Genomic DNA, 16063 nt, shown 5'->3' on the forward strand with positions numbered 1-16063 from the left:
GTGGAATATTCATACCTGAGTATATTCATGACAACCATCTAAATACGCTTTATGCCACATAATATACGACCGGTGCTCCCGTAGCAATACAACCTTTGTGTCACTTGTAGGCTCAGGTAAAAAAGCACTTTCCTGCAGAGGCAAATGAACAACTTTTCTTTGTTTATTTTGTCTGCGAGAAAACTCTGATATAATTTTGAGGCACGCCGTAGTGGCTGCTCCAGAATAATTTTGACCACGTGGGTTTATTTGCAGTGCACCTAAATAAATGACAACGGGCGTGTTAGTTTTTTTTTTCGCCTCCATTGAAATGCGCCCGCCACGGTCATGTTTGATCCGCGATTGGGACACACAATCGGAACGCTATAGCTACAGAGCTACAGCGGCGGCTCAGCAAGTGCAGATGAAGGTCACAGCGAGTGCCTTAAAATATGGCACAAGCACAGTGTGTGGGAGAGGCCAAGAATTCAGTGGAATTGCAAAAACAAAAATAGAAACGTGAATGCGAAAGAAACAGATCCGAAATAAAATAAATTTGTTACTAATACGGCGTAGCTCAACTCGGTAAAAAAATAGCTTTGAGGCAGTGCGAGGTGAAAACGTATATTTTCCTGCCCGGTGATTTACACGGACAAACATAATATATACGAAAGACTGCATGGGAATTTTCGCAGTGTCGGTCAGCTGGCTGATCGCATCCATTGGGTCAGACAACAAAGTTTTTGTGATGAAGTCGGTTCGTTTCGCAGGAATGATTGACATGGACTGGGAAGGAGAATCACGGGAGGTCAGTCTCGTGTGTCTCGTTTTTCGTGAATGTACTAGCAAGAGAGTGCAAAAAAAAAAGAACATTAGTGCCCCTTTCTCACACTGGGAAGCATGGTGTAGAATTGTTCGAATGGTCATCATTTCTAAAGGAAACAAGTAAAACTGCTTTACAAGAATGACGTTCAAATATAGTATCGAATACCAGATAGTCCCATTTTTAAACAGAGCAAGGAATTAAGCATTACATATTTTTAACTACCGTTGTCGGGGACCTTCCAGTGACCTTGAGCCAAAAGCCAGAGCCGTTATCCGGGCACTCAAACGAGAAAATCCGGTCAAGTTGCGAGAACAAAACTATATCTTTCGGGCAACCAGTCAAAACTTCAGGAAATGTGGTCTCTGGCTTTTAACCCTTTGTGCGGAACTGCATTACATGTACTATTTACTGCCCAAACAAGTTATAAAAATACTGCTTTCGAGTTCTCTCTAATGTTTACAATATCACTCAAGCTGTAACTTCTAGTACGCTGAAGTTTTTGTCATTTCCACTTGGGGGGGGGAGGCGACCTTCAAAAGACAGACACAGGGCACCATACACTTCACTGTCATCTTCTGGTGCTGAGAGAGAGTTGCATCTCTACTTTTGAACGCCATTGGTCCGTGAGTTCCGCAGTGGCGGTTTTGCTTCGCCTCGAGAGATGGCGCCACGGTGCGCTGCGCTCAGGCGCTTTTGTTCTAGCTGGCAGTGCGCTTGGTCTCCCTGGCGTCTATCGTGCCGCCTTCAGCCGGTTTTCTTCTTCTAGCTGTGAAGCGTCCACATAGACCAGTGCACAGTACGGCGTGGTGCAGTGTTGCGTGGTGGGGTATGCCGATGTGGACATGGGCTGCATCCGTTTTAAGATTGTGGCCAGTATCAAGTCTGACTAATCTACTCTGCCGGTTGCTATTGCATGCTTACATCTGCTCTTGATTACGGGAGAGCCATCAATATTTGTATTTTTCTATGCAGGTCGAATTCGCTTCGTGAAAAAGTGCTGATTTGTGTAATTTATTATTCGAATATAGTTTTGCACAGAACTGAACCCCTGTGTAATAATAGATGAAGATTTATTAAATAACAAATATCGGACTTAAGGTACCTACTGCTCCCTGAAGGAAGACGGTAATGGTAAAAGCACGCCACCCGATGCACATGCAGTGATAGGCACGTTAGAGGAGCTGGTTTTCATGCTATACTCATGCAGATCTTTCTGAGTGGAGGAAAAGGTGTTAAGGCAGGGGGAAATTACATTACTTTCGCCTAACTTGAGAGAAGATGTTAGTACGCTGCCTTAAATCCAAGTATTACTGTGAAAGACTAGCGCTATTGAGCAGAAATTATTTTCGCGCGCCCTCACTTGCTCAGCAAATTGTACTTTTTGCGCAATAAACTGGCTCTCCTGCAGCTGAATCCTTTGTTACAGTTCTCAATTGAACCGGTATTTCCCTGCCAGGACCGCAGTAAGTACTGTTATTACTTATAACAAAAATGATTATTCTGTGATGTCATGTAGTTAGGACTCGAACTGAGTACATTCACAAATAGACATTTACGCTCAAGTATGAAGGATGCTACTGGAAGCATGGGTGTGCTCTCGGATAGTTATGTTGCTCACCTTTAGCCCTGTCATTGCCATTGAAGTACCAACTTGATACTAACTAGACCACTGCCAAAATAACACTTAACATAGTATCGTGCACGCAGTTACCTTGAAATACGTAGGCAAATGTGGGCAATTTTTTGGTGGCGAGTTATTTTAACAAAGTCAAAGGAAAGAAAACTTGCACACTCGTTTTGCTTTTAGAAATTGGCGAGTTGGGCACGCTCAGATTACTGTGTGAAGCGTACTTTTCAATCCCACTTGCTCTGCTATATGCTTACAATCTCCTTGCTCAAGACGTCATCGAATCATACGATGTCCGCCTAAGAGCTGGCCATTGCATAATGTTTCGTTGGGTTCCGGGACACTGTGGCTTACATCGAAATGAGCTCGCCGACGTGGAGGCGAAGATGGACCACATTAATGCCACCCCAGTGTACATACCATTCTTTTTACGACCATACACTAATGGCCTAGTGTATAGACTTCTGCGCGATAATACCGCAGTATTAAGGGATTCGTCAAGTCATCGTCATCGCCGCCTTTACGAAATATACCCGGAGATGAAAGTACGGATGCCACCCACCAGGAAAAGATGCAGTGCATGCTTGTTGCACAGATTGCTACTAGGTGTGGCCTTAACCCACCGATATCTGCATCTCGTCGGCCGGGCGGACTGTCCGAATTGTGTGGAATGCGGTATTCCTTAGACGACAGAACACCTCTTGCGCATCTGCTCACGATTTTATGTACAAAGAAAGTCACTGACACACATCTTGTCGAAATCTGTCGTTGCGCTATTGACTAAAAAGGTTCTATTGGGACTTTCCGGTGATCCTCATCATTTGCTTGATAGTCTGAAGGGTTACAAGGGATTTTCGGATGACAATGGACTGGACAAGAGACCTTGAAGAGTATTGAACCGTGCAAGTTTTTCACCACCAACTTTATCCTCACAATGAACGTCTTCTCTATTCTATCTTTCTACACCCATTCCCCTTCTCCCAGCGCCGAGTAGAAGGTCTAAAAACCGATTCAGGCCGAGCTCTGAACTTTTCTCTTATAATAAATATATATGTATATCTCACTTACTTGCTGCCCTAATTCGCGAATTTAGCCGTTTGCTTTCACCGAAATCGCCGTTTGATCAAGTGCACGTTCGTAAACGCGTGTTTGTGGTGTTTAATAAAAAAATATCGTGAAAATTTCTCAACTAATAAAACACGTCTAAGTGCGGTTTTCAAAAGAACTTTGATAGTTATGCCTATGTCAAGTTAGTGATGCGTGAGAATGTCTCCCCAAAAACGTGTGGTCATTATGGCAACAAAAAATTTGACGATGGAATTGTTAAGGAGCGATGTAAGTATGACGGGAAGTCTCTGCCTACTATCCATGGTACTTGTAGCCGGTCAACTTTTTCGCCATTGACAATCCTTCCGATTGGTGCTGAAATGCCGCAACCTGTAAGACGAAAAGGACATGATTGCAACACAGCGATATACTTAAACAGATGAAAAGGTTTCGGTGAAATTAAGCTTCTATCACTATTCCACGTGATTGCGAATCGTAAAATAATAGTAATAGTAAAAAGCTGCACTCTGAAATCACTATTAAGATCACAAGGAAAGTTTGTGTGTGCGAGAGAGAGAGAGAAAAAGAGATAAAAGCAATGGAAAGGCAGAGAGGTTAACTAGAGGAGATTTCCTGTTCGCCATCCTCTGTTGAAGGAGGGGAAGGGTTGCGAAAGATGAGAGAATAAGAATGAGGATCGCTTTTATGGAGGTAATTAGCATGATTACAGGATTAAAGTATAGAAGGAGGTCTCGACTGGTATGGGACCTCTCTGAACATAATAAACAACACATTACAGTAGTTGCAAGAAATCGTAAACAAAGAACAATTAGATGTTTATAACATAAATAGCAAGAATAAAGGACAAGAAGTGCACAAATATGCACCATATGAAACTGCACCACCGCATAATTTCGTTAAACAACGGTAGAAATTAACAGTATAAATGACACGACGTGCATAACGTAATTAGCGAACTCGAATGCATATGCATAACAAGTGCATCAAACAACAATATTATGGTACCACAATAAAAACTAAATAAAGGCACATTGAAAGAACGTTTATTAGTATTAATTATGCAGCAAGATAGGACAGAATATATCATTTTAGTTGTTTTTTAAATTCGTGAATTTTGAATGTTTCAATATGGTTTGGCAATGCCTTCCAGTAACTGAAGTACGAAAAATGGACACTCTGATTACATAATTGGTATGTATTTTTGACCAAATGAAATCCACATTTATTGCAAAGCCAGTAACATTCGTATTTATTAATAAAGATAGAGGTGCCAAGGTCTCATGTTGTGTGTGATTGATTTTGCGGAACGAAAAGGTTCTGAGGTTATATTTAACGAGTTTACGACTAAGGTGATCAACCTGTAAAAGTAGTTAGGCGTGGTTGTATGCGTTAATGTAGTTATCCTAATAGCCATATCCTGCAAGATTTGCAATGAGTTTACATGGTTTACGTGTTTCCATGAACAAGTAACGCAGTCTTTAATATGTTAATAAACAAATGAAAAATATAAAAAGAATGATGTTTGGTGGTTACACACGTATCGCGTTTTTAGAAGCAACCTAACCCGGAAGTAATCTTGTGTTTTACTTTAGAGATTTGTTCTATAAAATTGATATATAGTCGGGTTCTGTCCACCACCACGCCGTACCGAGTGGCGTCTGGTGGTGAGTCGTGGTGCCAACCTCGGTCATCACAAAGAAAAATGGCGATCAGTCAAATAACTGCATAGCCACTTAAGAGTACAGCCACCGATTCCGACTTAAACCAGAGCTTCCACAATGGCATAATGTACTACATCGTCGTACGCGTCTTTTGTGTCAAATAACAATGCCGCAAGAGGCATGTAAACCACTTTTCATGGTGAACGACCGTGACCAAATCGATGAGATTATTTGTGGATGAAGACTCGCCAAAGTTGGCGTGATGCGATGACTAATCTAGCTGTAATTTACCATGTTTTAGAAGCGAAACCAACGGGCTGGATTTCCGTTCGCGTGGGACCAAGCTGTTTTACCAGGATTCTTTGTACTCTTTTAGTAGCACGTGTCGTGGTTTCAGCTCGAGATCACTGAGCATCACGCGAGTAACATCGCCAGGCCCAGGCAAGGACAAAATTACAGCGGTGAATGCGCTGCCGTAACACGATCTGAAGTCGGCGTCTCAAGCAGGGATACCAATAACCCTTTCAATCGAAGTGAGGCCATGCATGAATAGCCTATTTCTTGTAATATTATAACTTCATATTTTAACTGTTTATGCGCTCTCCCAGAGTGTTGAGCCTATGGTAGCAGTCGTGGCTTCTAGAAGTGAACATGTTCAGTGGGACGCGAAACAGACAAGTGTCGTCGTGGCGTTTGTTCTGTCATCTACATGCTCCATTCTGAAGATCATGTGGTTGCCCAACGTTCCATTATTTTGCTTTGCATTGCTTGGGGAGTTATTGAAACCCTTTTGCGCGTGAGTGTGGCTATCATTCGTGCGCACAAGGTAATTAATCACCGCGGGTCAACTACAGAGACGTAAAGCTAGTAAGTGCCATTTGCAATCACTGCGAACATTGGTTTGCTGCACGCCGACTTTAATATCGACTGAACGCCGTCATATTGTAGTAACCGTGATTATTCGAACATTATTATTTGCTTCTTGAGGATAAGAAAATGTGGCAGATAAGTCAACATAGTTCTGGAAAACCACAAGGCGAATTCCTGTCACTGCTAAGAAGGTCGTTCGTGAGCTTCGAATTTCGCGCTGAATGCCCCGCATTATGGTTCGACTATGCTTTGCACTTATTACACAGAATGGTTACTTGGTTGTTTCGTTGGAGTACCTACTTGCGTACCGAAAATGAAAGAGCGGTTCCATGCAAAGAAATTGGTCATAATTTTTAATAAGCTTCCTCCAAGACACGTTTTCTCGAATGAAGTAACCCATGTGTCCCATATTATGAGTTGTGTTTTAGAAATCACAGTGTACAGTATTGTATTTGTCTTTTATAAAATTATCCAAAGCTACATTGCTTGAGTTATTGTGGTAGGAGATATTGGGTTATGTCCGGATTTATGAGGTGGCTTACTGGAAGTTATTCTAGAATGTGCTAATGTCAGGTGGGTGAACAATTAGTTGACCGTAATTTTTCATGGTGGGGTCACTCACTTTTTTTACGCGTGGACACGCTCCGATTAACGGCATGACATTATTAATTTTTCACAAAATTAAGTTACTGTCTTACTTTCCCATCTCGCAGGAAAGGCAACATCACAAACTCGGCAGCATATTGGCATGCACTCCGTAGCATCATCTCAATTTCCGCGTAAAATAAATGCTTTCTTTCTCGACGTGATCTGCAATAAGCTGTGCTCTCATTAATCTGTTTAACTAGTTTAACAATGCGGCAGATGTATTGCTTAAGATTCTCACATGCTCTAAACTTTTCTTAGTGACAGGATGCAAAGCTCTTTTGAAAACGTTATTACTAGCGCGGCCCCACCTGCAATAGCACCGATGGCTTCTCAAGGTCCAGGTCCTCGCAGCCTCTTGAAAGACACCTTCGACTCTCACAATCTCTAAGTTCAGTGAAACGTCTGGCCGAGCACTTAGCGGATGGTGGCATGTACCTCTTAAAAGCCTGAAGCCACCTTAAGCGTCCGGAAACTGCGAAAGCGCACAAAGACAAAGACAGCACGGGGCGCTTACTAACAGCTGAAAAAATTGTATTGAAGGTGATAACTGCGTCAGATATACCTCGGTCTTGCTACATGATAAGGAATTTAACTTTCTTGATAGCCTTTTTTCATAAATGTATAACGTTGCCTTTGAAAGCCGTAACCCGTAGTTCTCTGCATGCATACGCAATCCTCTTACTCCGTTTTTTGCGTGCGTGTATTTGTTTCCTTCGAACAAAATTTTTCAGTAGTGACTAAGTGCCTCGTCCTGTCTTCTTTCTTCGTTCTCGTTTTTGTGCGCTTTTACCGTTTCAAGACGGAACTAAACCAACTAGCCCTGTTGTCCATTCTATTACACCTTAACAGTGGGTGTAGGCCGGTGTATGAAGGCTTTGCAGTGAAGCAGCGGTAATTTCAAATGGCTGACCTACTTACCCTGCACATTTCTGGTGTAAACTAACTTGAGGTGGGCGTTCTGGGGCCGATTCTTGAGCTATAGCTATTCAGAATAATAGCTTTGCTGTGAACAAGTGATTGTCGACTGTACAAAAAGAAATGGTGAATAACTTCAAACAGAGCAGAAGCAGCCCTGTATAAAATGAAATTGTCATTCCGCAATTAAAAAGAAAGCACTAGGATCGCCGTAGTTTAACGATTGTTAGGAAACTTAAAATTGCTCGCGATGCCTAGGACACCTTAAAGAAATGCAGTCACCTCTAATTCGTCAACATTATTGCTAGGGAAGGGTACAGTATACATAGCTCTATAAAATGCAAAAAGAGGCTCACCAGGCCCGTTGATTCTATCTCCATGAGCCTGAAGTAGTGCAGGAGCAACGAAAATGCAAATAAGGCAACGTAAAGTCGTGTATTTACCTCTTCTAAGAAACAAACTTCGGAAGGAAATAGCAATTATTATTTTTACAACTAATATGAGAAAATTGTGATTGCAGATTGCGAGGTGCTATTGTTATGATAACGTCAACTAAATACATATTGTATAATTGTATTTACGGGATTTGCAATGTTCTCTTGTATAAACTGAATGGCAGATACAGATGGCAAAATCAAGTTTGCTTAGGCTCGAATTTACATATTTACATACGACATGCTCCAGTGGGCTGGCTCTGCTAGGCTGCGGTTGAGAACGAGGTTGCGGGTTCGATTCACGCCCATTACGGCTTCATTTGATTGGACAGTTCTACGAAACAGTTCGTGCGAGCTGCTTTACAGATGTTTTTTTAAAGAAACTTACTTGATAAATATTCCAGAGCACTCCACTACTGTGTGTCTCATCATGTCTACGTTGTTCTGGGGTTAAAGGTTTATGAATAAATCTAGCGATGCGCACTTTTTTTACGCTGGCACTAATGCCAATGTGGTTTGGTACCATCACTGGTTTGTAATACTTATTTTAGGAAGAGCAGAGAGAAAAATATCAACAGAGAAGAGGCAGGACATAAAAGTAGGAAAAAAGGGAGACGAAGGCAAGCAACCACAAATCACACAGTCACACGCATAGTACGACCATTAGAGAAGAAAGTCTTGTCCCGTGGTCGACAAGAATTCTGGTACAACCTTTTGAGCCTCGTACAGAGTTGAAACATGACTTTTTTAAAAGCGAGATATCATTAAGCGCAGTTCTAGTAAGATTAAGTCGGCAGAACTTGCTCAGCAGCACACAACGGCAGCTGTGATCTTGTACATTCAAGTAGAAAGCGTTAAAACATTTAGCGTTAGTGTCTACAAGCCCGACTCCTGTAAAACATCTGCAGTTAGATTCTTCACCTATAGGCGAACAGCCATAATGTGTTGTAAGCTTCCTGTGGTACCTATACCAGGTGACTTCTAGGGAGTAATTTCAGGAACGGCAATGATGTTAAGTGCTGGTTCAAGATGAGAACGGCCAATTCTCAAGAATGTGCGATGCTGCAAAACTTTCTTCTTTGGCGACCTCTTTCTACTGTTAAAAAGGAAGTTACGATCACCACTGTAATTCGGCGCCACATAAAACGATCGCCACACAAAATGAACCACGCAGAAACACCTGATGGATGCCCAGATAAAAGTAGACAGAGAAAATGCCTTACTTACCGCGTGTGTATAGTGCACAGAGGCCAAAAAGTGAGCGCTAATGAGCCATCTGACGCTCTGTGCTACGAAAATGTTGGCCACGGAGGCTGCCATGATGTTCAATAACGCCTGTGGTAAGCAGCTGCGAGCAAGTACAAAACTCGCAGCTATGCTCGGTGCGCTCCGTCTATTCACTCTAGATGCGCTTTCTAATGAAGCCGTTACATAAATAAATCACGCCCTACCGAGGTCGTTCGGGGGAGGGTAGCAGTCAGGGAATCCGCCTCGATCGGTCTCAACAAATATTGAGAACATTTCGTGGCGGGACGGAGAAACGAAAATCCGATAAATTGTCTTTCGTTTCTCGTTGATTAAAGATCGCTTACGAAAAATTGTCAACTCCCTCTCATTATGCTGCTTAGAACTGGACGCGGGGTGCGTAAACGCCCTATAGCTCCCTTGGGACACTCGGTACGATGCCGATACGCGGTAGTAGCGCCGCTTCCACCACTGGCGGTAGCCGGATATTCAACTGGAAATATTTCAGCAGCAAAACAATGCCTCCATGACTTCACTGATGACGTCAGAAGATAGAAGGAAAGGGCGCGCCGGCGGGAAGAGGTGGCTTGCCGCGAAGCCCTCTTTCCCACTTGGCATTCAAGCGGGCTTTGTTCGTTCTCTCTTGCAGATATGCTGGTATGCTGGCCATAGAGAAAGAAATTTCAACAAGAGCGGACACTCCCATAGAGCCCAGCGGCCGAATTGACTGTAGCACACCAAGCGGATGTTGTTGACTCCTTCCGGTTTCGGTTTTGGGCGCGCGCGTTTTGAACACCAGTTGGTACACGCCGCGCCGGCTCCGCTGCTCGGCGCGGCATTTTTTTTTTTTCGCTTCTGCTGAACCTCGCGTGGCCTTGGCGTAGAATCGTTTCATTATTACGTAGAAATGATTGCGATTGACCTTTACAAGACTGCACCGAATCTGTCAGGTGCAATTTCATAAAGAAAACGAAAGACGTCTTCTGAAATGATGAAATGTTTATTTTGCTCTATATAAATGCTCGTTCCGGGCTTCTTCTGCATTCATCGAAAGTTGTGGCACCAGGTAAGCAGCAGTCGTTGCCGTACGATGCTCCACCGGATCCCATCAGCTGAAAGTAAATTACAAGCATGTATCATTTTGGCATATTGACCTAACAGGAGTATTTCGTGTAGAGGCGAAACGTGCGTAAGTGGTGAATGAGCGGCATTACAGATAAATTCACTTTTACGTACATTTCGCAGCAAAGACTCCTCCGAAACAATGCCATAAAATCTGAACATCCGATTTTCAAGCACCCCTCCTTTCCCTGGCATTATTTCCTGCACCTTAAGTGCACAAATACACGGGTGACTGCGCGTTTCCAAAACAACTTGGCCTCAGTCGACACGATGGTACGCGAAGTACACACACAGGCTCAGCCAGACCATGTTACACGCTCGCAGAATGCCTTCTAATCGCACTCAAGTCAGACTCGTGGGTGCAAAGCCTGTTTTCAGTCGCTCATAATACGTAAATGTCATGTTCTTGAGCTCCTCCGTGTTATCTATTACGCGTCCTGCCGGCGCATGCAACACTCCAGTGTTATCACTCTCGGCAATCGCTCGTCGCGTTTTCGAGAAGCGTGAGTACCGAAATAAGGTATATCTTGTTGCAGGGCTATAAAATGCGTCACAAACTTGTCCCACTAAAATTCAGTACACGCAAAACTAACTCACTATGGCCGGCTTGCTTTTTTGCTAACACCTTCACAACCCCAGGCGCGGCGAGCAAGCCTTAAGATATCCCAAAAAGTTACCAGATAAATTACAATACTTTTTCGGGTCAGAGAATGCGTCACGAACTTCTACCAGTAAGATCCAGTACACGCGAAACTAACTGCGGCACACAGCCGAGCTGCTTTTCGCTAACTGCGTCAATAAGCCGGGCGCGGCAACCGTGCTTCTAAACTACCCCAAATATAACGACGCTAGTTACAATAATGTTGGGGGCCACAGAATGCGCGAAAACTTGTTTGTCTTAGGCGCTACGACGCAGTACACGCATGTACATACGTACACGCGCAAATGCCTCACACGGCCGAGACGGTTTTCGCTTACTGCGTCAATAAGCCGGGCGCGGCAAGCGTGCCCAAAACCTACAGAAATAAGTTACAGTAATGTTGGGGCTCACAGAAAGCGTCGCAAACATCTCCCAGGACGAGGCATTAACTCAAATTAACTGCGCCAGGACGGCGGAGCTGTTTTTCGCTAACTGCGCCACTCGAACTAAGCCTAAATGTGCTTAAAATGCGCCGCACACTGTCAAACACAATTTCTCACCTTGCCGTAGTCCAGTAGTGCAGTGGTGCCGTGTCGCAATGCAGACGATACGCAAGAAAAGCATAGAGAAGGCCGGGAGCCCAAAAACATGGGCTATATCCAAAACAGACGGGTAGCCGAGCACGCGAGCTTCGCACGTACGGCCGGCCTCGCTCACTCCTGCGGCTTGTCTGGCGCATGACGTATGCACGCGCGTCTGGCACGCCGCTAGCTTGTTGCTAGGCAACGCAACAAAAAGTTGCAAAGTGTAAGTTCATTTACACGCAAAACTTTTTCACTTTTAGTGGGAAAGAATAAAAAAAATAAAACGTTGTCTGGAAGTTTATTTCACATTCTTTCTTTTTCTGATGCTCGCGTCAACTAACGGATGTTGTTGAAACTAGGCGTGACGTCTTTCCTGTTGCCAGTTTTTGAAGAGTGTCCCCTCTTGTTGAATTTCTTTCTCTATGTGCTGGCCGCGCGGCGACAGTGGCCAAATCACGGAGCAGAACCCGCTGAAGTGTGCCGTGTTTACGAAGCGCTTTTCTTTTCTGCCGTGTTTATATTGGAAGGCTCTATTCAGTTTTTAAAGCCCTAGGACAGTGCTTTTACACACCAGGGCCAAGAAATTATAATGAAGAATATTTATATAGCAAACATTCGTTAACTACCGATACTTGCAGATAATACATTACATTTGGACAATTTGTAAAAGTAGTCGCTTCGAATTTCCTAACTTGGTAAGTTTAGGGCTACAGTTGAACTAGTCCACAGATATAGGGTAGGTAGTGTAAAAAATAACTTCCGGGCACCATAAATCGTCAATGTTGTTCCTATATTGTTTAGTGCATCAACCAAAGCTGGCCTATTTTTCAGTCAGCTAAAACTCAACGCAAGAAAAAGGTTGAACGTTTTTGTTTTTATTAACACTTTCCATACTGCAAAAAGACTGACCTCCACGCAGTGCGAAAGTGCCAATCTACAGAGGCAATTTTCATTCACCAATGAAATTTGCACATAATGAACGAACGTAGATTCGAGAAGATCCGAACCGCTACGAAAACTAACCATCACGGGTTGGCCACACGGAACTTGACTGTCACGTATGTTATGACGGCGGCACATTTCGTGGCTTACAGAAAGGAGGTAGAGTACAATACGTGTATTTCAGTGACAATATGAGAATTAAGGACCGACGGAATTTCAAACTGGCTACATGCATTTGCATGAACAGGAAGTAGCCTATAATTGCTCTCATTATTTGACCTACATGATGAATGAGGAAGCATATTTCTATACCGCTTGCAAGTGCTTATAGTCTGCCTATCGTCAAACATTGCCTCATCTTCGTACATAAAGATGCAAGGCGAGTTTTACGACAGTATTGTGATACAACAGCAACGCAAGGAACCCAGCATTCATAAAGAAATAGCACTCTTCATCGCAAAGACTATTACCAGTTCGTACTTAATTAGTATTAAACAGACTAGATTTGTGTTACTGGTATTATTATATACATTTTGCCGGTGAAAGAAATAACATTGCGCCTCGTCTGTAATACAGGCGCTCAAAAACTTGCGCATACCGCAGCTGAGCCTAAAGCAAGGTAACTGAGCGTATGGTACCGTCTGCACTCTAAAATTAAAAAAAAAAATAGATGGCTTAGATCTCCTCGAGTACAATATCTTAGTAGCGGTGCATGAAAACGCAACAAGAAATTACGTACGTGCATTCTTTGGCCGACATTGCTCTCGAAGTTTGATAAAACATCACGGCTGTGTCTTTTTCTCTTTAGCCTTGGCTGTGTGTGTCGACAAAGAGTGCACGAAATGTATAGCCCAACAAACAAGCACTCAAGCCCCTCAGTACAAGTATTTCACGGAAAGCACACGCGTTGCCGTCATGACGAGCGACACTGCACTTATGTCACTACACTCAGGCTTGCACAGAACTGGTCTACTCATGCACAATGAATACCTGCTCGAGAATCAAGTGAAATGCTTGTGCTTACCTGCTGTCATTAGAAGACCACAAAAACTTCGCAGGACTGGAATTCCCTGTGCTCGAACAAGACAGCCGTCCCATACATGTGATGCCCTGATATAGCCATCTACGTCTGATGCTTGGTTGACTTGGTTTCCTGCGTCTTCCATTCATTGCACACATGATCAAGCTTCTGTCTTATCTTTCCCGTCTTCAAACTTGGAATGACAACCGAAGCAGATGGCCAAGGCCGATCCGACTTGTGATATTGCTGAGCGAGTGGCAAGGGTGAGCGGCGGTAAGCTAGACGGACGTATGAAGACAACCACTTCCAGCGCTTCGCCCAATTTAAAATTCACCAAAAGAGACATGAAAAAAATAAGTTAGGATGTGCGGCAACCGCTTGGAGCACGCATGTTCCTTGAAACCGAAACTAGCACTTGCTTTCTGGCTGTTGCTGGACATTCCACGGTACAGCATTTCCATACTCGCTGAAGCTTACATCGTAAGTTATTTTGCTCTCTTTACTTAAGTATAGAATGTCAAATCAGAAACTTCCATCTGCAGCTATTCTTCCCCTTGGCGTATGTTTATTGGCGCTCAGGTAAAATATTTAGGAAAGTGAGAATAGATAAGCTTCGAAAGGGCGGACCAACAAATTTTCTTTAGTGCCTCGGCCAGGGACTGAAGAGGCAGGGGTTCCAATGGGAAAACGGCATTTATTGCCCGAAGCTTACGGCCTGGTGTTTACATCAGGAATTGATCGATGGTGTACCGAGCACGACATTTCAAGCACTAGTGCGCACATACGCACTAACAGCAGTCTGCTTATCCGGAGCGCAATCACGGATACAACACTTTCTCCGCTTTTACCTTGTAACTATGACAGTTCACGTTCGCGCTTGTAATATATTAGGTGGTCGACGATTCCGAATGGCGTAGCGTCGATCCTGGTCGCCACGTATAGCGTCGACCGGCGATGTCGGTGGTGGAGGAGAAACACTAGCGGGTGGTAATGTAGGTGCCGCCCTCGATCCGATGGCGCTGTGTGGCCCCACGGAGAACCCATTGTCATGAACGACGTTGTTGGCAGGCACTCTCATGCCTTGAACTAATTGGTTCTTGTAGCGTCACCACTTCAATAATCATGAATGAGGCGATACGTTAATCTTGAAAGACAGTTGTCCAGTCTGTGCAATCACGCGGGTGGTAATGGACGTGCCACCCCTGATCCGGTGTCACTGTGTGGCCACACGGAGAACCCATTGTCTTGAACGCCGTTTTCGGCAGGCACTCTCGTGTCATGAAGTAACTGGTTCTTGTGGCGTCGCCGCTCTAATAATCCTGGAGGGGTCGATACCCGAACCTTGAAAGACCGTTGTCCGGTCGCAACAGTCACACAGCTGTCATCCATTTCGGCTGTCCTATGTAATTGCGTGAGAGAACGTGATCACCGGCACTCACTTCGCGCACACGACACTGGTGGTTCACCGTCTGTCTGAATGGTTCGTAAGCCACTCTCTCCCCCACTGCGGGTTTGCGCACATCAAGACGGTTACGCAAGCGTCGCCCAACATGTTGGCCGGTGCCTCGTGCGTAGTAGCATGAGGAGTGTGCCGACAAGCGAGCAGAAACTTGTCGAGCTTCACCTTGAGTGATTGTCATGAGTCGTCCTTCCGTAGCGCATTATTCAATGTTTGCACGAAACGTTCCGAGAGCCCATTTGTGCTGTTTAAGGCTATTAGCGCAGCTCAGGACGAGCAAAAAAGGAAAGAGGTAGGGGTAATCAAAGGGAGCGGAAAACAGGGTTTCCGCTCCCTTTGATTACCCCTACCTCTTTCCTTTTTTGCTCGTCCTGAGCTGCGCTAATAGCCTTAAACAGTTATGACATACCAACTCGCCCAAACTGCCACGTTTTTGACCTCCATTTGTGCTAGGATTGTAGGGTGCTGTTGGCACCTGCCGGCAACCCGTCTCCAGGATGAACTGTTTTGAAGTCCTGCGACGTGAATTGCGGGCAGTTATCTTACACAATTGTCTCGGTGAAGCCAAAACGCGTAAAGACGTCAGTAGGTGTGCAACAGGTCGATGGAAACTGCTGTTTTAACTGCTTGTAAGACATGATTGACAGCGCAGCTTCCGTGTCTCGTTTCATCTCTACCACTGTGTCCTTAGTGCAACAAACATGCGAGTGCAGCTTGCAGCTACTTGTTTGGAAATGCTGGTAGTCGGCTCCTGCGTCACAACTTTGAGAGTTTTGACACTCAGTTTTCAATTATACCCGTCATGAGATTGGCTGTTGCTGCTCCGACGGGCCATTTGAATATCTGCTTTCTTTGCCCTTTAATAGCTAGTATCCTTAATGTCAGGGCACACGGCATGTGTATGGTTCGGGGAACCGTAGCGGTAACAAACCAGTAGCGGCTTACCGGCTGTCGCTTGCACTTCTTACAAATCAGCATGTGCCTATTTACTCCCTCCTTCTACTTGGTGTAGCTGTACGGCC

At 44.3% G+C, this 16063-nt stretch overlaps 1 long non-coding RNA gene across 1 annotated transcript; it reads right to left on the bottom strand.

Moving 5' to 3' along the window:
- Positions 1–10252: 10252 nt before the first annotated feature.
- On the bottom strand, positions 10253–11734 carry LOC142564342 (uncharacterized). The gene is made up of 2 exons (XR_012824564.1): positions 11596–11734; positions 10253–10385 (listed from the first exon to the last, which is right to left on the bottom strand). It is a non-coding gene; the product is annotated as an uncharacterized LOC142564342 (long non-coding RNA).
- Between the last annotated feature and the right edge of the window lie 4329 nt (positions 11735–16063).

Source organism: Dermacentor variabilis, chromosome 11 (genome assembly GCF_050947875.1).
Source record: "Dermacentor variabilis isolate Ectoservices chromosome 11, ASM5094787v1, whole genome shotgun sequence".
NCBI lineage: Eukaryota > Metazoa > Arthropoda > Arachnida > Ixodida > Ixodidae > Dermacentor > Dermacentor variabilis.